The sequence below is a fragment of the Anolis sagrei genome, chromosome 4, assembly GCF_037176765.1.
Source record: "Anolis sagrei isolate rAnoSag1 chromosome 4, rAnoSag1.mat, whole genome shotgun sequence".
In the NCBI taxonomy this organism is placed as follows: domain Eukaryota; kingdom Metazoa; phylum Chordata; class Lepidosauria; order Squamata; family Dactyloidae; genus Anolis; species Anolis sagrei.
This window is the reverse complement of record NC_090024.1, coordinates 93,452,997-93,477,879: the sequence shown is the minus strand read 5'-3', so window position 1 is coordinate 93,477,879 and position 24,883 is coordinate 93,452,997. Positions and strand designations below refer to the sequence as shown.

The following is a 24,883-nucleotide window of genomic DNA, read 5'->3' as shown; positions in this document are numbered from 1 at the left end:
GGCACCCAGCTGCTTTTGAAGAAACAGGATAATGAATCTGTATCAACTGCAGCAGCTGCCTCCTGGTAAATAAGGATTGGGGTACTTTCTCACTCCCTATGAAGCCCCTAAACCAGGGCTGCAGAGGGAGAATCAATATATAATTGTTATTACCAGTGCAATGGAACCAGAAGTGTTTTATCTCATTTGTTTACAAACTGGGGAGTTTGTACATAGTATAAAGCCAATACTTGCCACTCAAAAACTCTATAAGGGAATAAATGAAAAATGAAAAATGGTTTGCTTAAAGTGCTCCTCATAATTTAATATGTTATAGTATAGCCATGATACTGTCAGAAAGGAAGATTTCCATGAGGAAATTATAAAGCTGTAATTACACTTTATATGTCATGGCAACATCCTGTGGAACCCTGGAATTCTAGTTTTCTGAAGTATTAGAGCTCTCTGGCTAAGAACTCTAAACATTAATCCTTAAATTGAAAATCCCATTATTCTGCAAGATGTAATCAGTGTTAAATAGAAATGCCTCAGCATTGAGTCTCTGTGAAAATACAGTTCTGATTGACATGTGATAACACACCTGCGGAATGACTGACAGGGTAATGATGAAATAGCTAAGATACATGCAGAAATGGCTGAGTCATAATCATGTGAGGTGTATGACAAGGGGTTGCATCATTCATTTGTCTCTTACTGATGACAAGTCAGCAGATGGTTATAAAAGGGCAGAGGAAATGCTCAATCTCTCTCTTGCCTGTGTCTCTCTTGCTGTGTGAATCTCTTCATGAGTATCTGTGAAGTGTTTGTAAGTACTGATTGTTGATCAATTTATCCTGTTTGTACATCTGTAAATAGTGCAATGTGTTAAGATTAAAACCTCCTGATATTTTGGATGAAAACTGAATCTGTGAGTTTACTAAACAGTGTGTGAAGAAGGTCAGATCTTGCAGTTCTACTCTGCCAATAAGACTGATTAACTGAGCAAAGCTGTTTCTTGCTGTGAAAGAACTCTGCTACATTTTGTTTGCCTCTGTGGCATGTGTTTGTCCGGCAGATCTAGCGAGATTGTGATTGGAAAACTACAAGTCACTAACCTATTCCGCAATAATCAGTCTAGTAAAACTAGAGTCGTACTGCTACATTTTTGTAGTGGGAGAGGGCTCCAGTAGTGTCCCATTTGACATTTATTATAATGTCAAAATTCTATAACATGCCTTCTCAAAATTAAGCCTTATTAAATAAATGAAGGTAATCACCAGACTTAAGATTTTTAAGGTAAGTATTGAGATACCTAACTGGCATTTCCTAGTTTTACTACAAAAACTGGACTCCCTTTTTCATTCAAGATTCAAACAATATTGGGGCATTGTCTGCCTATTTAAAATATATCATTAGCTAGCTCCTAAGAATCAAACTACAAGTAATTCTAGCAAGGCAAAGAACACTGATAATGTTTCTTGCTCTCAACAAGATGGGTTGTCAGTCTGCCAAAAATTATCTCCTCCATGGAAGTTGCTTTCGCAAGAACCTTCTTTTCCCTCAACAAGCCTTGTGTAATATGTGCTAAAATGTCTGTATTCAAAACAACTGTCTTACCTTCAATGAAGCAACATAAATGCAAGCACAGAGAGCGGGTTGCTCGATGAAAAAATATATTAACCCATCTGATGTTTTTACTTTAAAAGGCATTGCAATGACACAGTGACTAAGTAGAATCAGAACTGAACAAGTATGGTACAAAAGTGGTCCCAGAGTCAAAGTATGAAATTAATGTTTTTGTCTTTGTCCATAATATCCTTCTTTGTTGATGGTTTTTAACATCCATTACACTATGTAACACTATTTTTGTTCCTTGGTTGGAAATGTCATTCCCTAATTGGTTCTAACATTAAAAAAAACATGGAAAAGGTTTGTTAAACCATAAAACCTTTGTTTTTGCAGGACATTCTGCAACACATTTTGTTATAGTGTTTCAATGAATATCTCATTGAGTCTCAACCAATTCAACATATATTGTGTCAGCCACAGAAAAGTAAGTACCACACAATTAAATAGGAAACAACATTTTCAAACCAGGAACACAACATTTTCAAATTGTGTTACAAAGTGTTATTGCTGTTGCGAAAATTGTGCTAAAAGTCATTTTTTAAAAAGAATTCTGCCTGGAAAGTAAAGGAAAGATTTCACAATCTCGCAACCAATATGTGATGTATTATTAGTACGAATAATGTTTACATCCCTTGCTTGTTTCATTGCAAAAGTATATACTAAAATATTTTTGTATTTCTGAAACGTCTAGATATCAATTTTGTAAGTATAACTTATAGAACTTGAATTAATGGTTTCCTATCTACTATAGTATAAACAGATCACTTTTAGATTTTACTTGAAAAACTTTTATGTAGGCTGTCCACAACTAATGAGAAGGATTTGATTTTGTGTATATTGACAGTTTATCCTGCTCAAAATAGCCTCCTTGTGATCAAGCATTATTTCTATAGCAGTAGAGGAAGTCTTCACTTGAGATGTTGTTCAAAGTCCATCACAGCTGCCTGGACTTTTCAATTGTTCCAAAATGATGTTCAAAACAGTAGGTTTTGAGTTTGAGGAAAGAAATCACATGGATCCAGGTCAGGGCTGTACAATGGGTGGGGACGTGTTTAGAATAGTCTTCTCATGTGCCACACTGTTCTCAGTTCTTGAAGTTGAAGGATGCTGCTCCAGACACCTTTGCATTTTCACACAAAAAATTGCTGATGTCCTAACTGCTACCTCAGCTGGGGGAAAGTCAAACTGTATGCCTGGCTTCCACCTCCACCTTTCCTGGCCCACACATCATTCCCATTACTTTGGGGGGAGATCACATATGTGCTAAGTGCGGTAAATATCCATGTTATCTACCCTAAGGGCCAGGAGTATGAGAAATCGATAGCAGACACCATCCACATGTGTTCTCCTATCCAGAACCCAACTTGATCAAGTGTATTGATGCAGTAGCTAGACAACAAAATTAAATATTGTACAATAGGAGCAAACAAAGTGAAAGTGTTACTAATTACTACTCCAACTATGTTGCCCACATGCTGGTTTAATAGGGAAGCAAAGTTTTGTGTGTTTTATTTTACACATGAGACCAAAGAGTACAAATACATTTTTACCTTGTCGGATGAAATCATGGGATGTGTTCTGCATTTCCCAATGATTTTCACATTCACCTTATTAGTGACTATTCCAGGAAGGTTTTTCTTCCTGAAATAAAACAATTCTATTTTGTGCAAAAATCAAGACAGTGGGGTTTGTGTGAAAAGCATTTTTTTTTGCTCAAATTGCTGTTTTGTTTCTGGTATTCCTGGGTTTGTTGCTTTGTTGTTGTTGTTGTTTTGTGTTTAAAAAACACGTTTGATCCTCTGACAATTGGAATGGCAGTTGGGTAAATTATATTGGGGAGATAATGTTATTGACTATGAGGCATGAAAAGATAAAAAGAAATGTGGTCTAGTTAAGTACGCATGTTATAATCAGCAATGTGACACCAAACAATTGTTGTCAAGTCACAAAGTCACAGGTCACATTTGGAAAATAGGGTATTACAAAATAACCCCCTTCAGTTATACATAATAATGATGCAAATACTAGCTGTTCGGAAATCATAAATGTACCAAAATCCATAATTTTCCACATGGCTGGCTGAAATAGTGATGCCATTTTCTTTCTCAGGGTTCAATATACACAAGCTTTGTCTCAATCACAAAATTATTTTAAGAAATACTGTATGGTTCATAAAAGATTTAAGCTATGCATATAGAATATATATGAAACATGCATGAATTCCATCTTTAGACCTGGATCCCATCTCTAATATCTCTCCTAATGTATGTCCAAATATTCAAAAATCTGAAATTCAATTATTTTCTGGTCCCAAGGATTTCAGATAAAGGTTATTCAACTTATATTATAAGGCATTTTTTTTCTGCAAAGAATCTGCAGTCTATTAAAACAAGCTGATCTTACAGGAGCTTCATATTTATATTGCAGAAAAAGACCTCAATTCGTCTTTTAATTTTAGGTATGGTTTGTCTTCATGGTAAGAATGAGACTTACAACAACTTTCAAGTTTCACCTGTTAGAGTTATCCCACATAGCAGAGGAATCCAGTTAACAGAACAGCTGTTTATACATACTCTAACACAAAAGCTGTGATTGACACCATAGAACCTCAAACAACAGCACATTTATCATGCATAGCTGATGTATTCACCAAACAGCTTCTTTCGTATGGTATGTTTTTTTCCCATCATTTCCTCTCTTTAACTGAAATGTAAGATTACTTCCCTGCAATACAGATTTGGCCAACTTACCATGAGCAAGCATTGTACATAAATGGCTCAGACATCACATTTGTTTTCTTACTATTTTTTCAAGGGATGAGATTTCTTTGCATGCTACTTAGTCAAAATAAGTCTGGGCTTCAGGAGCATGCATAAAATCTATTTTTGTATGTTCTCTGGAGATACAAGCACCAACACTGTTTCAATATTGACCACTTGTTCTGATGGAAATTATAATTACATTTATTTGTATCCTCTATAATAAGCCATAAAAAGAGTCAAATAGCAAGGAGGCTCCCAAGAAGATTCTCTAATAATCAACCCATTGAAGTTGCCCCTTCGTTTGAGGAGAAGAGTTAGAGACCCCTTTGGAAGCAATTATTGAGAGGGTTAAAGTCCTGGAGAGGAACCTGCCTATCTTCACAACCACATTTTCCCCTACGAACCCACACACTCTTTAAGATCCTCTGAGGAGGCTCTTCTTTCGCTACCACCTCCATCTCAGGCACAGTTGGTGGGGATGAGAGAAAGGGCCTTCTCAGTTATAGTCCCCTGACTCTGGAACTCTCTCCCCAAGCAGATCAGGCTAATACCCCCACCACCCTGTTCACCTTCCGCAAGGACTTAAAGATGTGGCTGTTCTGTTGTGCAATGATATATTCTTACATGGGCTCATATACTGGTTATAGCTGGCCTTGTGAAACCTACAACTCACGCAGGTGCACAAGGCCCACATAATTCTGCTGATGTGTCTGCAATGTTGTCAATTGCCCAGCCTCTGGTCACTTCCTCAGTGGATGCCTCGGATCACTGATGCAGTCAGTGGGCTGTCTCACATTTGACAGATGTTATAGCTAGTTCTGATAAGAAGAGTGAAGAGTTGTTTGCAGGGTCAGTGTTTGAGCTGGAGCTCAGCAGTGCCCAGTAGCTTCCTCAGCCAAGCTTGGAAAAAGAGTCTTTGGAGGAAGCTACCACTTCTACTGGCTTCTTTAGTTTGTACTTGCACTATTTGCTGTCTCGAATAACCCCCTGTTTGGAAACCAAATCTTGATTTCATGAAACCAGGGGATTGAATGAGGGGCCTTAGGTTCCTCTACTTGTTTAGGGTATGATGCAGAGTTCCCGATTTGCTCATTTTTTTGTGACAAACTGATGCTTCCCTTTAGAGACAATTTATTGCATTCAACTAGAAACAAGGTTTGAAGGAGAAGTCCTTTTTGTTTTTTATAGAATAATGGAAAAGAAGGATAAGGAGGAGCATTAGGATATCATTTAAAAGAACTGTTGTCCCTTAATGGCAAGAAAATTGGAGTAATTGGGATACATTGTTAGAGAAAAGCTCAGGAAGGAGGTTGCCAAATGAAGGCTGTTTCGATCTTACCTCTCACTCATCATTTCCAATTTACAGGTACCCTGGCTAGTGTTCTGCTTAAGAAATCATCTGGTGAATACAGCATTATTCACAACCTGTCTTGTTTTAAATGGGAGTCTGTTAATGATGCCATTCCTCCAGAGTTGTGTACTATATGGTGCACTTTGTTTGATGCAATAGTTAGGGAAGTAGCAAGACACAGGGTTCGTACTGAACTGGCAAAATGAAACAGTAATGTCAGTTTTCTCTATGCATCCTGATAATTTTGAGATACTGGGTTTCTCACTTGATGTTTTACATGGGTCTGGTGCTTCCTATGGGGTGATCAGTATTATGTACCGCTTTTCAAAAGTTTAGTATATTCTTAAAACGGGCTGTAACATTATAAATGGGAGCCAGAGGGGTTTTGTACAATTTGGATGTCTTTCTTTTTATTGGTGACTTTGGTACAGGTTACTGTATCTTTTAATTTAATGTCCCCTTAGCACAGGAAAATATAGAGGGCCTTCCAACCAACTGATTTTTTTTTTTGGGGGGGGGGGGGATAACTTTAACAATTAGTTGATTGAGTATATTGCTTTTACAAAATGTACAGGATGTGAAAGTTTGGTATTGACTTCGCTATCCACCTGAAGCCTGCACTTAACAAATTTCAGAAGTTGTTTGGCCATCTAAAATTCACTTGTAGACTGGTGGCACCTACAAGTGTTTTCCTCAGGTGTCTGCGTGATACTATTTATTTATTTATTTATTTATTTTATTAATGCGCTTGTATACCGCTAATATCTCAGCCTAAATCGGCGACTCATTGCGGTTTACAACACTTAAAAAACAACAATATTCAGTTTAAAAGCATAAAACACATATACAATACAAATTATTGGGCCACCAATAACCATCCAATGCATCTCGTAACTGGAGTCGCAATCCAAATTCATCGTCCATGATTACCAGTCCTTTAGTCATCATAATTCGTTGCAACGGATTAACCGAATGCTTGTTTAAACATCCATGTCTTCAATCTTTTCCGAAACACCATCAGTGAGGGGGCTGATCTTACCTCTATGGGGAGGGTGTTCCAAAGCCGAGGGGCCACCACAGAAAAGGCCCTGTCTCTCGTTCCCACCAGCCGCACTTGTGAAGCCAGCGGGATAGAGAGCAGGGACTCCCCAGAAGATCTTAGGGTCCTGGTGGGCTGATAGGTTGAGATAGGTTCGGATAGATAAGTTGGGCCAGAACCGTTTAGGGCTTTAAAGGCCAACACCAGCACTTTGAATTGAGCCCGGTAGCAGATCAGCAGCCAGTGGAGCTGGTGCAGCAGAGGAGTTGTATGCTCCCTGCGCCCCGCTCCTGTTAGTATCATGGCTGCCACCCGTTGGACTAATTGGAGCTTCCGGGCTGTCTTCAAAGGCAACCCCACGTTGAGAGCGTTGCAGTAGTCAAGACGGGATGTAACGAGAGCGTGGACTACCGTGGCCAAGTCAGACTTCCCAAGGTACGGTCGCAGTTGGCGCACAAGTTTTAACTGTGCGAATGCTCCCCTGGTCACCGCCAAAACCTGGGGTTCCAGGCTCAGCGATGAGTCCAGGATCACACCCAAACTGCGAACCTGCGTCTTCAGGGGGAGTGCGACCCCATCTAACACAGGCTGTAACCCTATACCCTGTTCGGCCTTGCGACTAACCAGGAGTACCTCTGTCTTGTCTGGATTCAATTTCAATTTGTTCGCCCCCATCCAGACCGTCACAGCGGCCAAGCACCGGTTCAGGACCTCGACAGCCTCCTTAGTAGCAGGTGGGAAGGAGTGACAGAGTTGGACATCATCTGCGTACAGATGACATCGGACTCCGAAACTCCGGATGATCTCGCCCAGCGGCTTCATGTAGATATTAAACAACATGGGAGACAGTATTGAACCCTGAGGAACCCGACAAGACAAAGGTTGTGGGGTTGAACAGGAGTCTCCCAGTAACACCTTCTGAGACCGACCCTTGAGGAATGAGCGGAGCCAAGGCAGAACAGTACCTCCAAGACCCATCCCCGCGAGGCGTCCCAGAAGGATACCGTGGTCGACGGTATCGAAGGCCGCTGAGAGGTCGAGCAGCACCAACAGGGACACACTCCCCCTGTCGAGCTCCCGACGCAGATCATCCACTAAGGCGACCAAAGCTGTCTCTGTACCATGTCCCGGCCTGAAGCCAGACTGTGCCGGATCCAGATAATCCGTGTCTACCAAGAATGCCTGGAGTTGTGAGGCCACCACACGTTCCATGACTTTGCCCAAAAAGGGGAGATTGGAAACAGGCCGATAGTTGATGAATTGAATGGGGTTTTTTCAACAGCGGTTTTATCACAGCTTGCTTTAAGCTGGCTGGAATTTTGCCCTCCCGAAGGGAGGCATTAACCACCACCTTCACCCACTCGGCCAATCCCCCTCTGGCCTCCTTCAGAAGCCAGGATGGGCAGGGGTCTAGGATGCATGTGGTAGCTCTCATTCCTCCAAGCACCTTGTCCACATCCTCGGATTGAACCAATTGAAATGAATCCATCAAAACCGGACAAGCAGATGCTCGTGTTACATCCTCAGATACTGCCGTTAATATGGTATCCAGTCCAGAGCGGATCAAAGTGACTTTGTCTGCAAAGAACCGAGCAAAGGCTTCGCAGCGAGCTGCCGAGTCATCAGGGCACCCATCCTGAGTGGCGGGTTTTAATAGGCCTCTTACAACTCGGAACAGTTCGGCCAGACGGTTCTTTGCAGACGCAATAGTGGCCGCGAAGAAAGTCTTCTTTGCAGCTTTTATTGCCGCGGCATATGCCCTTAAAAAGGACACAAACCGTGTTCGATTTGGCTCGCTCGGATCCGAACGCCACATGCTCTCTAGTTCCCTCTTCTTTCGCTTCAACACTGCCAGCTCCTCGGTGAACCAAGGAGCTGGTTTAGCTCGGCTACTTGAGAGGGGACGTTCTGGAGCGATCGTGTCTATTTATTATTATTTATTTATTTATTATTTGCACTTGTTAACCGCCACTCTCAGCCCGGAGGCGACTCGTGGCGGTGTACATAACACAAAAAAGACAACAATTTACAGTAGCATAAGACCATAACACAACATATAAAAATCCGCTTCGTCTAGTTTGGGTCATAGCCAGTCTCATAGTCATAGTCCATTCCGGTGGTCATTCCAAAAAACATATCACTAGCTGAAGGCCTTTTCAAAGAGCCAGGTTTTCAGGCCCTTGCGGAAGGCCATGAGGGAAGGCGCCTGTCTGATTTCAGCAGGGAGGGAGTTCCATAGCCGGGGGGCCACCACCGAGAAGGCCCGCTCTCTCGTCCCCGCCAGGTGTGCCTGTGAGGCAGGCGGGACCGAGAGAAGGGCCTCCCCGGATGATCTCAAGGTCCTCGTGGGCTCGTAGGCTGAGATGCGGTACTCAAGGTATTTTGGGCCGGAACCGTTTAGGGCTTTGTAGGTTAGCACCAGCACCTTAAATTGGGCCCGGTAGCTGATTGGCAGCCAGTGGAGCTGGGACAGCAAGGGCGTTGTGTGCTCCCTGCGTCCCGCTCCGGTTAACAACATGGCTGCCGCGCGCTGGATTAGCTGGAGCTTCCGGGCCGTCTTCAAGGGCAGCCCCACGTAGAGAGCGTTGCAGTAGTCAAGGCGGGATGTGACCAAAGCGTGTACCACCGTGGCCAAGTCAGACTTCCCAAGATACGGGCGCAGCTGGCGCACAAGCCGAAGCTGTGCAAATGCTCCCCTGGTCACCGCTGAAACCTGGGGATCCAGGCTCAACGATGAGTCCAGGGTCACACCCAAGCTGCGAACCTGCGCCTTCAAGGGGAGTGCGACCCCGTCCAGCACAGGCTGTAACCCTATACCCTGCTCGGCCTTGCGACTGACCAGGAGTACCTCTGTCTTGTCTGGATTTAATTTCAGTTTGTTCGCCCTCATCCAGACCGTCACAGCGGCCAGGCACCGGTTCAGGACTTCGACAGCCTCCTTAGTAGCAGGTGGGAAGGAGTGACAGAGTTGGACGTCATCTGCGTACAGGTGACACCGCACCCCGAAACTCCGGATGATCTCGCCCAGCGGCTTCATGTAGATGTTAAACAGCATGGGGGACAGTATGGAGCCCTGAGGAACACCACAGGTCAAAGGCTGTGGTGTTGAACAGGAGTCCCCCAATAACACCTTCTGGGTACGACCCTCCAGAAATGACTGGAGCCACCGCAAAGCGGTACCCCCAAGACCCATCTCTGCAAGGCGTCCCAGAAGAATACCGTGGTCGACGGTATCGAAGGCCGCTGAGAGGTCCAGGAGCACCAACAGGGACACACTCCCCCTGTCTAGCTCCCGGCGGAGATCATCCACTAAGGCGACCAAGACCGTCTCAGTACCATGTCCCGGTCTGAAACCAGACTGTGCCGGATCCAGATAATCCGTGTCTCTCAAGAATACCTGGAGTTGTGAGGCCACCACGCTTTCCATGACTTTGCCCAAGAAGGGAAGATTTGAAACAGGCCGAAAGTTGTCAAATTTAGTGGGATCCAATGATGGTTTCTTCAACAGCGGCTTTATAATAGCCTGTTTTAGGCTCGCTGGAATCGTGCCTTCCCGAAGGGAGGCATTAACCACCACCGTTACCCACTCAGCCAATCCTCCTCTGGCCTCTTTCAGAAGCCAGGATGGGCAGGGGTCTAGGATGGACGTGGTAGGCCTCATTCCTCCAAGTATCTTGTCCACATCCTCGGGCTTCACAAGCTGAAAAGAATCCATCAAAATAGGACAAGCAGGTGCTTGTGTCACATCCACAGAGACTGCATTTAAAGTGGCGTCCAGCCCAGAACGGATCAAAGCGACTTTGTCTGCAAAGAACCGAGCAAATGCTTCACAGCGCGTGGCCGAGTTGTCAGGGCTCCCACCTGAGGTAGGGGGAGTTAAAAGACCTCTGACAACCCGAAACAACTCCGCCGGACGGTTTTTTGCAGACGCAATAGTGGCCGCAAAGAAAGTTTTCTTTGCGGCTTTTATTGCCGCGGCATATGCCCTTAAAAAGGACACAAACCGTGCTCGATTTGGCTCGCTTGGGTCCGAGCGCCACATGCTCTCTAGTTCCCTCTTCCTTCGCTTCATCGCTGCCAGCTCCTCAGTGAACCAAGGAGCTGGTTTAGCTCGGTTACTTGAGAGGGGACGTTCCGGAGTGATCCTGTCAATTGCCCTGGTCATCTCCCCATTCCAGAGAGCGACCAAGGCTTCGACATGGTCACCTACCGAGGTGGCGGGAAAATCCCCAAGAGCCGTCAGGAATCCATTCGGATCCATAAGCCTCCTGGGGCGGACCATCTTAATGGGTCCTCCACCCTTGCGGAGGTTAGGGGGCGCAGTGAGCCTAAATCTGATCAGGAAGTGGTCGGTCCATGGCAACGGAGAGATGGATAACTCCTCCACACCGCCACCCTGCTCCCATCCCTGGCAGAAGACCAAGTCCAATGTGTGTCCAGCACAGTGGGTGGGGCCAATTATTCGTTGGGACAGCCCCATGGTTGCCATGGCGGACATGAAGTCCTGAGCCGCTCCTGTGAGGGCCGCCTCGGCGTGGATGTTGAATTCCCCCAGCACAAAAGCCGTTGGGACTCCACCGCCAGGCTCGAGACCACCCCCGCTAGCTCAGGTAGGAAGACTGTAGTGCAGCGAGGTGGACGGTACACTAACAGAATCCCTATTCTGTCCCGGTCACCCACCCTCAGGTGGACGCATTCAAAATTTGTGGTCTGCGGGATGGGGCTCCTGATCAGATGGATGGAATCTCTATAGACCACTGCGACCCCGCCTCCCCGTCCTCCGGCTCTAGGTTGGTGTTGCACGGAGAAACCTGGAGGACAAAGCTGGGAGAGGTTCACGCCCCCCGCTTCATCCAGCCAGGTCTCCGTGATGCACGCCAGATCTGCCCGCTCCTCCAGGATTAAATCCTGGATCCAGGTCGTTTTTCCGTTGACAGATCTGGCGTTCAACAACACCACCTTCAAACCAGAGGGTCCGCTCACCTGGTTACACCAATTTACCTTAGGAGACCGGTTGGGGGTTGTTAATATGGATAAGCGGTCCGAATTAGGCCAAATTCGAGGTCTCCTTTTCCCGCATCTCCTCCTTCCCACCACGACCTCTATGGGGGCCCCTCGGCTAGTGGAATCCCTCCCTCCCTCCATGCCGCAATCCTGAGCCAAGAAATTGCTTTCCGCTTTGTTCGTTATTGGATTATTTGGTTCTTGCCAACATCCTTTCTCCCCCTCCTTCCCCCTCCCTACCCCATTTTCATTCACAGGCTTCAACCCGTCTCCCCTCCTGCCCCCTCCGCTACACAGTAGTAACAGGGACAATACAAAAAGGGGGATGGGGAACCACATGGGTAGCAGCAATACAGAAAGTAGTAAGTGTTCCGGCCACACCAGTAGGTCAGTTCTTAAAGTGCACAAGTTATAAGAGCAACACCGTCAATAATAATATTCACTCAGCAGCAGATGTTACGTACCTTCGGCATATTTATAAAGTGCTAGATCTAAAGTGCTCTGTTCAACAATTATTAAAGTGCGGCATGGAGGGACAGGAAAGGGAGTAAGTGCTGGTGCAATCTAGCAGCAGACGGCAGGTGCCTAAAGTGCTCTATTACGCTCTTATCACATTAATATTAGAAGACAACCGGGAATGTCCTGAGGGACATATATAATCACCCTCCTATGGGATGGAAATAATGACACAGTTAGCTAAATGTTGTTTAGCCCAGGTGAATCTCTAGACGGTTTGTATACAAGCGGATGGGGCTTCCAGAGTTGACAACTCAGCGGTGGGTCAGCACAAAGGTCTACACAGAGGTCTACACAAAGGGGCTAGCACACAATATCTCACAGAGGTCTACACAAAGGAGGCCAACACAGAAGATCTACACAAGGTCTACACAGAAGAGGCCAGCACAACAGGTATACAGCACAACAGGTCTATACCGAGGGCTGTATAAACTCAGTCAGACCCTCCGTGGTCTCGTCGCTTCGCCCTGATGGAGGATGGGTGGCGGTGGCGTCGTGACTCAGCAGCGGCCTAGTAGATAAGGCGGCCGGATGGTGATGATGGCCGCGGTTGCAGTGGTGGCTGCAGCTTCACAGCGGCCTGGTGGTAATGGCGGCTGCGGCCTGATGGGGGCGACGTCGGCCCGAGGACGACCCGACGGCCTCGCCGCAGTGGCGGCCGCAACTTCACAGCGGCCTAATGGCAATGGCGGCTGCGGCCTGATGGAAACGGCGTCGGCCTGGCGGTGGCTCAGCCCCTGCGAAGGGGCGGCGATGGATTCGCCAGGCCGCGGTGGCCGCGGCAGCGGCCCCGCGGCGGTGTCGGCTGCGGCCCAGCGGTGGCCCGGCGGCCCAGAGGCGGCCGCTGCGGCCTGATGGAGGCGGCGTTGACCCGGCGGTGGCTCAGCCTCTGCGACGGGGCGGCGATGGATTCGCCAGGCCGCGGTGGCGGGGCAGCGGCCCAGCGGCGGTGTCAGCTGCAGCCCAGCGGCGGCCCGGCGGCCCAGAGGCGGCAGCTGCGGCCTAGTGGAGACTGCGGCGGCGGCTCGGCGCTGGACTCCTTCCGGGCGCTGGTCTCCTTCCGGCGGTGATGTCGGCCGCGGCCTAATAGTAATGGCCGCGGCGATGGCGGCGGCCCAGCGTCTGCCGCAGCTTAGAGGCTGCTGTGGTCCGGCGGCGGCGGCGACCTCCGGCAGCTGCAGCGGTGGAGGCCCGGTGGTGGCTCGGCTCGGCTCCCACAGCGGGCAGCGACGACCCCGTCCGGGTGGCGGCCCAAGGGTGATGGCGGCCGCGATTCAGCAGCTGCGGAGGCCCGGCAGCGCCCGGAAGAATGAGGGTCCGATGGTAACAACGGCAGCGGCAGCTGCGGCTCGGTGGCCTGGCGATGGTCCGGCCAGCCAGCAATCTTTGGAAAGTTCGCACGGCTCTCTGAGGCCGTGGGGCCGCAAGGCTGCAGGTAGGTCGGCCGCGGTGTAATGGCGGCGACCGCTTCTTCTGCCTTTTCCCTGCCTTTCTGCCTCTCCCCCCCAGCCTGCGACCCTCTATGGGGACGTCAGAGGCTCGGGGTCTCTTTCCCTCTGTTTGTAGGTGGATTGATGAAAGAATGGCGCCGGATTCCCTCGGATTTTAAATGTAGGTAGAGCAGCTCTGCATTTCCAGCTGCTACCCCCATGCCGGAACCCCTCTGCCTCCCCGCCCTCCGGATCTCGGTTGGTGCTGCACAGAGAAACCTGGTGGGCAAAGCTGGGTTAAATTTACACCTCCCGCTTCGTCCAACCAGGTCTCTGTGATGCACGCCAGATCTGCCCATTCATCCAGGATTAAATCCTGGATGAAAGTTGTTTTACCGTTGACAGATCTGGCGTTCAACAGCACCACTTTCAATTCGGAGGGACCGCCATCCTGGTTACACCGACTTACCATATCAGGAGACCGATTTGGGATTACTAATGTTGTTCCACATTCCCTAGGCCGAATTAAAGGTCTCCCTTTCCCGTATCTCCCCCTCCCCACCACGACTTCTATGGGGGCTCCCCGGTTAACGGAACCCTCTCCCTCCTCCATGATGCATTCAGCAGCCAAAGTATCCACTCGTAATTCATTGTTGGCTGTATGGTATGTTATAGTTCCAGGATTCCATAGTCCTGCCTTCCGTTCATTTCCTATTCCTATTATGTTAAACTCCGGTCTTTCTGATCTACTCCGTTCCCTCTCTCTACCAAAAACAATTAACAGCAAGAATAACAGATGCCAGGGAATGGGTAGTGATATGGATACTACTTTCTGATGGAAACAAAATAAATATATCAAAGTAGACTATAATAAAAATAAATAAAACAATGGTTTGACTGTTGGGCTGTGACTCTGGAGACCAGGGATTGAATCCCTGTTTGACCATGGAAACCTATTGGGTGACTCTGGATGTGCCACATTCACTTAGCTTTAGAAGAAGACAAGGACTAATCCCCTTAAAATATTTTCCAAGAAAGATCCATGTTAGGTTCTCCTTTGGAACACCATAAGTCAGAAATGACTTGAAGACACACAGTAAAACCATCGCCATCACCACATTTTTTTTAATAGCATGAGTTCAATAAACATTTGATAAAAAACTGAATAAATCCCTGAATGGTATAAATAAGCAACTCAAATGCTTATTTCTTCACATCTGCATATTCATTTGAGTAAGCTAGGAAGCTCAGCAGATTTAACCACGTCCAATAATGTCCAAAGCAATTTGAATATAAATTTATTATTTAGAAAATACTTTAGAGATCAAGAACTGACTAGCTCTGCCTATATTTTTATATTTCAGTATCCTAAATGATTCCATAAAACAATTTTTGAGGTAGATATGCATATCACAAGTAAAATGCTCATTTCCACTGTTCTGTTTATAGCAATTTATCCAAGTATCTGTGAGCAGAGCTGGTGAAGAACTGTAAGGAATTTATGTGCATTCTTAAATAATGTTGAACTGCTTATTGACTAAAAACTAGAAGAATTTCATTTATAGCAGTGTGTTCTTTTTGAATGCCTTGGTGCTTTTAAAAGACCAAGATCCTGGATTATATTAGCTTTTCATATAATATTCAATTCTCCCTGGTGCCTTGCAGTGTTGTGAGGTATGTTTGCTGGCCTCCAAGGAAAGGAAGTCATGGTAAAATGCATCATGGTGTTTTTTGCCACATTGTTAAAAGGGGAAAAGAGCCAGCATTCATAAAATCACTTCTTGCCCTCTTTTCTCCCTCTTCTGTTGATTTCACTTGAGGATTCCTGAGCCAGCAGAGCATTCTGAACAGTAGAAATCCAAGCAATTGAGAAGCTGAGTGTTTGGTGGATGGGCCAGTCTTAAGGAAGTACATAGTTATTTTGCTGCCATGGATATATGCTCTCATGTTTATAGTTTTAAAATATAATATTTGCTTGGCTGTTCTATTGTATCTCTCCTTATGAACCATCTAGGACTTTAAGATCATCTGGGGAGGCCCTGCTCTCGTTTCCGCCTTCTTCGCATATGCATTTGGCGGGGACGAGAGACAGAGCCTTCTCAATGGTGGCCCCTCGGCTATGGAACACCCTCCCCAGGGATATAAGATCAGCTCCTTCCCTTCTCATATTCTGCTAAATGGCTAAGACCTGGCTCTTCGAGCAAGCTTTTACTACTGGAGCATAATTGGAGAAAAACGAATATATGGAATGACTGACAATGCACTCTCTGCCTGGGAGTGTCATGGAGGCTCCTGCTTTGAAGGCTTTTAAACAGAGGCTGGATGGCCATCTGTCAGGGGTGCATTGATTGTGCTTGTATAGCAGAGAGTTGGACTAGATGGCCCATGTAATCTTGTCCAACACTATGATTTTATCCAGTTCTTGTGGGTTTTTTTGGGCTATATGGCCATGTTCTAGAGGCATTTCTCCTGACGTTTCACCTGCATCTATGGCAAGCATCCTCAGAGGTGAGGTCTATGATTTTATGTTTTTATTGGAGTTGTTCGGACAGGTTTCTTTTATCCTTTTAAAATTGTCTGCCTTCAATCTGTAATTTTCTCTCACATGGACTAAAAGCCAATTATATGATTATGTTATCTGCAGATGGTGAAAGTTCAACATGTTTGTAGGCTGTCAGGTTAGGAAATAATGTCCTAAAGTTGTGATCTCATCTTACCACTGCTTTATTTCAATTTGTTATTCTAGTTTCTTTTCTTTTCAACCACATCAGCATGTACATTCCATTAACTTTTCAAATGCATTGTTCATTAAAGGTTAATAACACATCTATTTCAGTGAGAGGATACTGATTCACTACAACTACAGCAACAAGTAGATAGCTTCAATAATCGGTTATTGAATGAAAGGAAAGAATACTTGCTCAGAATTGGTTTTAGAAACCCTGAGAACATACAAAACATTTATCTGCATATCTAATTCCTTCCAGCCTCCTCAATCTGAAGCAAGAAGCATGGATCTAAAATTATAGTTGGTAGAGCAAATCTTTAGCATGCAGAAGCTAGAGAACCCAAATTCAACCTTTGGCATTTCTAGTTGAGAATATCTAACAACTCCATTATTCTCTGCACACATCTCACTTTAATTGTTTAAGCCTCTTAACCTTGGCTTGTGAGGCTAATGAAATAAAGTGCTATTTGCACTTTTTCATTTTGAATGAATGAATCATGACTTTAAAAACTGGACTGGCTGAATGTACAAATGAAGGGATATACCTTAGAGACATAGGAATTTCTCAGTTGCATCATCTGAGGGGAAAAACTTATTGGAAGTGGGTGGAACAATCTTATCCTACTTATTTGAGACTAAGAGCTTATCTACACTGGATCATACCCTGCATCAGACCAGATATCACTCCTAGATGTCCAGATAAAATCCAGGGACTTCTGGTCCATATCGCAGGATAAACCAGCCTGTAGTAACCCAGTTTTACCCTGCAATAGGAAACCTCAGGGAATTTATCAGAGCTCTTGTTCACTCTGAAGTAGCCTCACCTATTGGAGTTAGTGCAGGTAGCTGGATTGGCTTTTATCTAAACTGGCCCACTATTCACAATGCCCATAGGGACAGGAGAAGAAATGGAGATAGGATTCATATCTCTCTAGTCTAAAAGATCTGACATTCTGAGAGAGTCCAAATGGTGTTATGTAATATTGTTACATGATAGAATAAAATTATATTATACAGAATATATATCTCAATTCAAAATTTACATCCCAGGCTTTCACCATATATAGAGTGAAACAATCAAGAATGGAATACTAAGGATGCTTCTAATGCTATGTCAATGCTTCTCTTCAAAAACCTATCTCTTAAACAAGATGAAACTGGAGTGAAGATTGTAATACTCCCCTAGTTGTGGGGCACATTGAGATAGGTAATTGAATATACTGCTCAGAATCCTGTTGCGATTGCTATGTACAATGTACTTCATGGATGAAAGTATGCTTGGATTAAGAGGTAGGAATTTTGTTTTTGCTGGGGTGCCACAAAATTACCAGACCTAAAACCAGACCTAAAACAATAATAAATCATTGCCAGACCTAAAACTGTAATTTGAAGCATGCACATTAGTTTGGATGAAAGAATTCATGGATGCAGAACTTCACCAACTGTAGAATAGATACAGGCAGCTCAAAGAAAGATTTACATTAGACAGGAAAAATACTGGATTTGAAAGAGAACAATCAGAATTTGTTTTCTTATTGGAAAAATATATAAGATATTACTAAAGATAGAATTGGAACCAGAACTGGTAAAGGAATGTATGCTTAAATGGGTACAAAATGTTGGACACAACACAGAATTAGAAAAATGAGCTATTGGCTAAAATTAAAAAAAATTGAGTTATGACACTAGAGACCATTTTTATAAAATGGAGAACAGGTGGTACCTGAACCCAGCAAAACTTGTAAATGTATAAGGGAAGAAACAATAAGTACTGGAAATGTAAGGGACAAGAAGGAACTTTCTGTCACATGTGGTGGCCTTGTAAAAAAGAAGGAAATTCTGGACCAAGGTACAAAAAAACTCTTCAGGAAATTTTCATATCAAAGATACAATTAGAGCCTGGATTATTTTTATTGAGGATGCCAAATAAACAAACAAAATCACTAAACTATAAAGTATTGCATTACATGATAATTTCATATGGATGCCATATGAACAACATTGAAAGAAGTCAGACCTTCCAAAAGTAGAAGACTGGATTGTAAAAGTTTTTGGAATTGCAGAAATGAACGAATTGGCAATGATGAACAAAGAAGAAACACAAACAAGCTGTCAAAGACTTAGAATCATTTCTCAATTTTGTAAAACGAAGGAAGTATTTCATTGATTCAGAGAGAGAGAGAGAGAGAGAGAGAGAGAGAGAGAGAGAGAAGAGATGTTCTTTTTGATAAATGTAAAATTAAAAATCAACAAAAGGAACATCAAAAATAAAATCTCTTAAATATTGAAGAGGATGTCATGCTAGGATTATTTTTAATTTTAATTTTAGAAGGAAATGTAAGTGTGTGTATGTGAATTTATAATATACAACTGTTTAGATTTATTTCAAAGGAACATATAGAAATATATAGATATAATGTCATTATAATACACAGCTATTTTTAATACGAATAAATCAGCTGTTGTCAAGGGGAAAATGTATGATGTTTGTTTTGATTCCTATTCACAGTTAAGCATCGTCTCAGGCTTTCTAATTACTTGTATTACTCCCCCTTCCCTTATTATCTGTCCTGATAGAACAACAAAGTTTTGTTTGCTTATTTGTTTAGTTTTAACAAAGATAAAAAGTTATGTGTTATGGTTCCATGACAGGTTTCTGCAGAGCAAGTTGCTAATTATATCTCTGAAATAATTCATTTGCTGCCTGCCAGTTCAAAACATAACACACATCATACCCATATTTACTTGAGCCTAATGTGCCATTGAATGTAATGTGCACCTCAATTTCCAAAACTCTGAAACCAAAAAAGGCATTTGCTGGTGACTATAATGCTCAGCGGCAAAAAGTGCACTCTTTGTAATTTGGGCAGAAAAGGTGTGCAATACATTATAGTGGCTGCATGCTAATAATTTATTCATTAAAAATCATTGTTTGAACCACCAAAGCTTTCAGCAATAGAAAAGAAAATCTTGAGGTGCATCTATGTTGCAGAATGAATCCACTTTGACTGCCCTGGCTCAATGCTATGGGTCATGGAGGCTGTAAGTTGGTATCATGGGGGCTGCCAAAGAATACTGATGCCTCACAAACTTCAAAACTCAGCATTGCATAGTATTATGAAATTAGTAAAGTTACACTGCACCCACAAGTGGCACAATGGATTAAACTACTGAGCTGCTGAACTTGCTGATCAAAAGGTTGCAGGTTTGAATCCAGGGAGCAGGGTGAACTCCCACTGTTAGCCCCAGCTTCTGCCAACCTAGCAGTTCGAAAAACATGCAAATGTGAGTAGATCAATAGGTACCTCTCTGGTGGAAAGGTAATGGCACTCCATGCAGTCATGCTGGCCACATGAACGAGAAGGTGTCTATGGACAACACTGGCTCTTCGGCTTAGAAATGGAGATGAGCACCAACCCCCAGTCAGACATGACTGGACTTAATGTCAGGAGAAAACCTTACCTACACTACACATTTAAGTATAACAAACAAATAATCTTGGTGGCTTATTTATTTATTTACAGTATTTATATTTCACCCTTCTCACCCCGCAGGGGACTCAGGGTGGATTACAGTGTACACATATATGGCAAACATTCAATGCCAATTGACATACAACATATACAGACATACGCAGAGGCTATTTAATTTTTTCTGGCCGCCAGGGGAGCTGTCACTTTCATCGTCCATCTGCAACACTGATGAAGTACTTCCGCATTCTCCGCATGCTTTGCTGGAGTGCTTTTTGCTGGAGTCTTTTTTATGGCCTCATAAATTCGTTAATTTAGCCTCCCCACACAAGGTGGTATCTCATTTTCCTACTTGACAGATGCAACTGTCTTTCGGGTTGCAAAGGTTGACAACAGGCTACACAATGTAGAGTTCAAACAGTCTAAACGATAATTTCAATAAAATTAACAAGGTAAAAAGCAACAGCTACAGTCAACACATATATGAAATCAGTAAAAAACAGTGAAAGTGGAAAAAAATTGTGGTGAATAAATTTTGATAGGCTGCAAAAGGGGCAATTTTTTTGTACCTGAGACCTATTTGGGTGATATTTTCTGGTTTTGAAAAATGTTTGTTTGTTATGCTAAACTGTACAGATATGTCCTGGGGACTATTTAAAACAATGGTTCTCAACCTGTGGGGCCCCAGTAGTTTTGGTCTACAACTCCCAGAAATCCCAGCCAGTTTACCAGATCTTATGATTTCTGAGAGTTGAAGGACAAAACATCTGGGGACCCACAGGTTGAGAAACACTGATTTAAAAGATGAAAATCACTGAACAGCACACATTTTGGTGCCTCCAATGTTAGCCCTGTTTCTGGGTATATTTGACCTGCTGGTTCCAAGAATTGCACCAGCTTTCCTTTTGCTTCTCTAGTTTTTTGAGGTACACAACATATACCATCTACTCACCCATAGAAAATCATATCTAAGAAACTAGAGCTGATGTCCCTCCACTGAAATTCTCTAAACCAACACTCCAGATGACCCCAGGATCAGGCCTAAAAACCAAGACACCATTTTTTTTTGTTGGGCTGTGTAATTATATATGGATGTTTCCAGGGAAGTCACTAAACCTTTTTAGGCTAAAAAAAAGTGCTCTTGGAGGTTTGGGATGCAAAAGTGGGTTTTCAGGCTGTGTGTAGAGTGAGGACTATACTGTCTGCTTCTGACTTTGTTCCATTTAACTTGTTTTATGTGGTCTTTGCAAATGTATCAGTGGCCCTTCATGTCCCACAATAAATGTGAGAATGGATATTAGATGTATCATACTGTGTAGAGAGCTGGACACTGACAGTGGAGGACCAGTGCTAGTGTCAAAAAATGTAACAGCAGTAGCAAAAAAAAAAGTCTGTAAAGGAAAGAAAGGAGAAAGACCTATGTTAAATTTCCAAACTACTGGGTTACAAATGTGTGCATTCAAACCCAAAATTAGACTCCTCATGTGCGCTGTGGGAGACAACTCTATGGACCCATCAATGAATATTATGTGGATAAAATTTAAGTAGAAAATGAAGGCTTGGGTGAAAAACAATTCTTCTACAAGTAGAAGAATTACTATGAACTGAGATTAAAATATCTACTAGAATTTGCCTAAAGTACATTCCCACTCATATTTTGAATTGCATGCTTGAAGAGAAACATTTCAGCCTTTCAAAGAGGAGGAAAATGCCAGTAAAATTTGTGAAAAAGGTGCTGGGCACTCTTCCTCTAGAAGCCAAGGAAAGTGAAAAATCATTTGATATTTTATAGATAAAGGATAGATGGATGGTGCATTGTCTTTCTTCATAGATTGTTGTCTATCCTAACTTCGTAAGCATAAAGCATGTCCCACTGGAACATAAAATCAATTTAGTATCACACTTGAACCTTTATACATCCTAAGTAGGCAATTTATTCATGTTTAGTTTAATGAAACTAAATATAATTAGGACATTTATGTAACCAAAGGGATTTTTGCTGGTATGAATTGTGGCATTTTGTCTCTCTCTTTTCCAAGAACACTATTAATCTTAATGGTAGACATACATTATTAGTCATATTGAGTTACTGCACAATAAATCTGACAAAATGAGCTCTCGACATGGTAGAAAAGGAGACCATTAGCAACAAACATAATATTTAATAGAAGATGGCATAATGATAAAAATGTACTCAAATGCTGCATAATTATAGAATTTCACCACTAATCTTATCTGCAGATGGCTGGCCTAAGTGAGAGATGGTATACATTTGGAGAAGTGATCAGGATATTAGAAGAAGAAGAAACCTTATCACTGAGCTGTTCCCTTTTGCTGCATGAATGGATCTTCCAAGCAATGTAACTGGTTAGAGAAGGCAAAGAAATAAATGGTCCTTCTTGATTTTATAGCCACGCTCTGAATTTTGTCATTTTGCAAGGCAAAAGCAATAAGGCCCAAAAATGAGCCACAAGGCATCTGTTGCTGATTAATATTGTTTCATGCTGGGAGAAAAGCACTTTTTTGAAGGACTACAATATCAGACCACTGCATTCCGATTGACAGGAGAACAGACCCTTGTTGCTCACAGTAGCTCCTGCCCAGTACATCCAGATGGGCAGAAGGGAGAAGACATTACCTTTCCCAACCTCAGAACCACAAGTGCTGTTGTGTTGTAATAAAAAGTGATGAAAGTTGTCACTCAGTAACACAGAAGGACCCAAACTGACCCAAACCAAAAAGAGCACTATCCACTATGTAAAAAAAACAAACCTTTAGTTTTCTCTGTATCTACAGATTCTCTATTGATTCATCAACCCTTTGAAGACAACCATAAGTCTGATGTGGTGGCCTTTGATAATAATAAACTTGACATCCCTGCCATAACCCACATCTGGTTGTCCCAGATCACTATGATGCCAAACTAACTGCCATTCTTAAATGTGTGCACGTACCATCACCCCTCCAGTTCAACACAAACTTGCAGAGGGTGAGAAGAAAGATCTGTCTGTGATAGCCCACCAGCCAGCCTTTGCATACACCATATGCCATCTTGCTGACTATAACATATCCAACACAAAGGATTTTTCTTATTTTTAATCTTCTCTTACTTGAGTTTCCTGACCACACCAGTAGCCTGAAGTGAGACTGGATTCTTGTAGACTTTGGGAGGGACCTGATGATCTGGAATAGGCAACTTGAGGCCATGCAATCTTTTTGGACTGCAATCTCCAATATCTCTCACTAGTAGTTATAATGGCTGTTGCAATCCAACAACATGTAAATGACCATAGGTTGTAGGGGTGATAATGAAATATGATGTATATACTCAGCTTGATCAGTTTATCAATTTTATCATGCCTTATCATATTTATTTACTGTATTGTTATACGTGTCTTATTTTAACTTACTACATGGAGTTTGATCAGGTCTTGTCAGGCCTTGTTGTTCTGTTTCTTATTGTGATATGGCCTAAGGGCTAATCAATAAAAATTACTACTACTATGATAGGTTGCTCACCTCTTCATGGAAATAAGATGGTGTGATTGTGGACATCTGAGTGGTGTTTAGGATATCAAAGATCATTTTACAGGATACTATCAGATGCATGGTGAACTGCAATGCAATTGCAATGCCTGATCCAGATGTAAGAAATTCAGTTGTTGCAGAATAATAAGTTAGATGGGGAAATAGCTTAAAGAACAGAATGGCAGGTCATGTACACATTGCTTTGCAAGATTCATAGCCTTTAACAGAAATTATTCTACTTGCTAACAGATGCTCTTTTTCCTCTGGATATTTATATCCTGAATAAATCTTTTCCAACTGTCCCTCCTTTCACCACACCTACCCTGAAGGGCAGTTTCTCCATGGAACTGGGCTGGCTGACATAGATCAATTGCTAGAGAACATCTGCCTCAACGCACCTTCAGAAGACTTGAATTTAAGCCCGACCTTCTTGAGGACATTGTTCTGGCTGGAGTCCTGGATTTTTTGCTCTGCATGGATAATGCATTTTTATATAGTTTGTGAAGTTTGGATGCATATAACACACAATAATTGTACTCTGGGGAGATAAAATGTGGCTTGCTCAGGAGTGGCTGAAATATGTATGCATCAGTCTTACAGCCTCATCATAAGGGTAAGGTGAAGCATCCAGGAGGAAAGAGGGAGCAGTGGGGCAAATCTGTTATCCCACACATAGCTTCTCCTCTGTGACGTTTTTCCCATCACCTAGTGAAAGCGTCACCTTCATGGCGAGATGCAATGCTGGCTCCATTGGAAACTGCCCATCTTGGGTAGAAAGTGTCCAGAGACGCTTTCACCTCGGTTGAGGGTGGGTCCTCCTCTGGATCTCACAAAACATGGTGTAATGTCTGACTTGGGGCTCCATCCTCTAGACGGACTAAGAGCATCCATGTCCCATCCAATATTCAAGATGATTCAAGATGAAAATACTTTTTTAAATTCCATATTCCAATTATCATTGAAAATGGTGATTTCATGATTCTCTCATCAAGATAGTATACAACCATAGCAGGCACAAGCCATTTTGGTCTCTGGAGATAAGATGAAGACCTCTTCCTGCCGTCTTGGTTGTACAAATATAAACTTCACTCTTCATTGAATTTTTATTCAACACTGATCCTGCAACGTCAGTCTTAAAGTGGTACGGGAGCTAGTTTACATTTCCTTCTTTTCTTTCATGATACTTTCCTTTCTCCTCATAAGCAATCCCAGTATGAATTCATGTTTGAAGATCTTTCAAATTCAACCCCCCCCCCCCGTTCTTTTCATACTATAGCCCATATAAACTCCCTTATGTCATCATTCCTTTTGGGGGAGGCACAGAATGTGGAGGAGAATTTACGTCAGGAATCTTCTTTTGAATGTTGACATTTCTCTTTACTCTTGGAAGAACAGATATTATAACTGATCACCCTTGGGATGCAGTCTAAGTTACACTTGGATTTTG

General features: G+C 43.3%; 1 long non-coding RNA gene across 1 annotated transcript in view; it reads left to right on the top strand.

The window, feature by feature from the left end:
* Positions 1–782: 782 nt before the first annotated feature.
* Positions 783–24,883, top strand: part of LOC137096937 (uncharacterized) — a 103,786-nt gene continuing 79,685 nt past the window's right edge. The window contains exons 1-2 of the long non-coding RNA XR_010909824.1: positions 783–805; positions 1,942–2,032. This is a non-coding gene — a long non-coding RNA (uncharacterized lncRNA). The remainder of the gene's footprint in view (positions 806–1,941; positions 2,033–24,883) is intronic.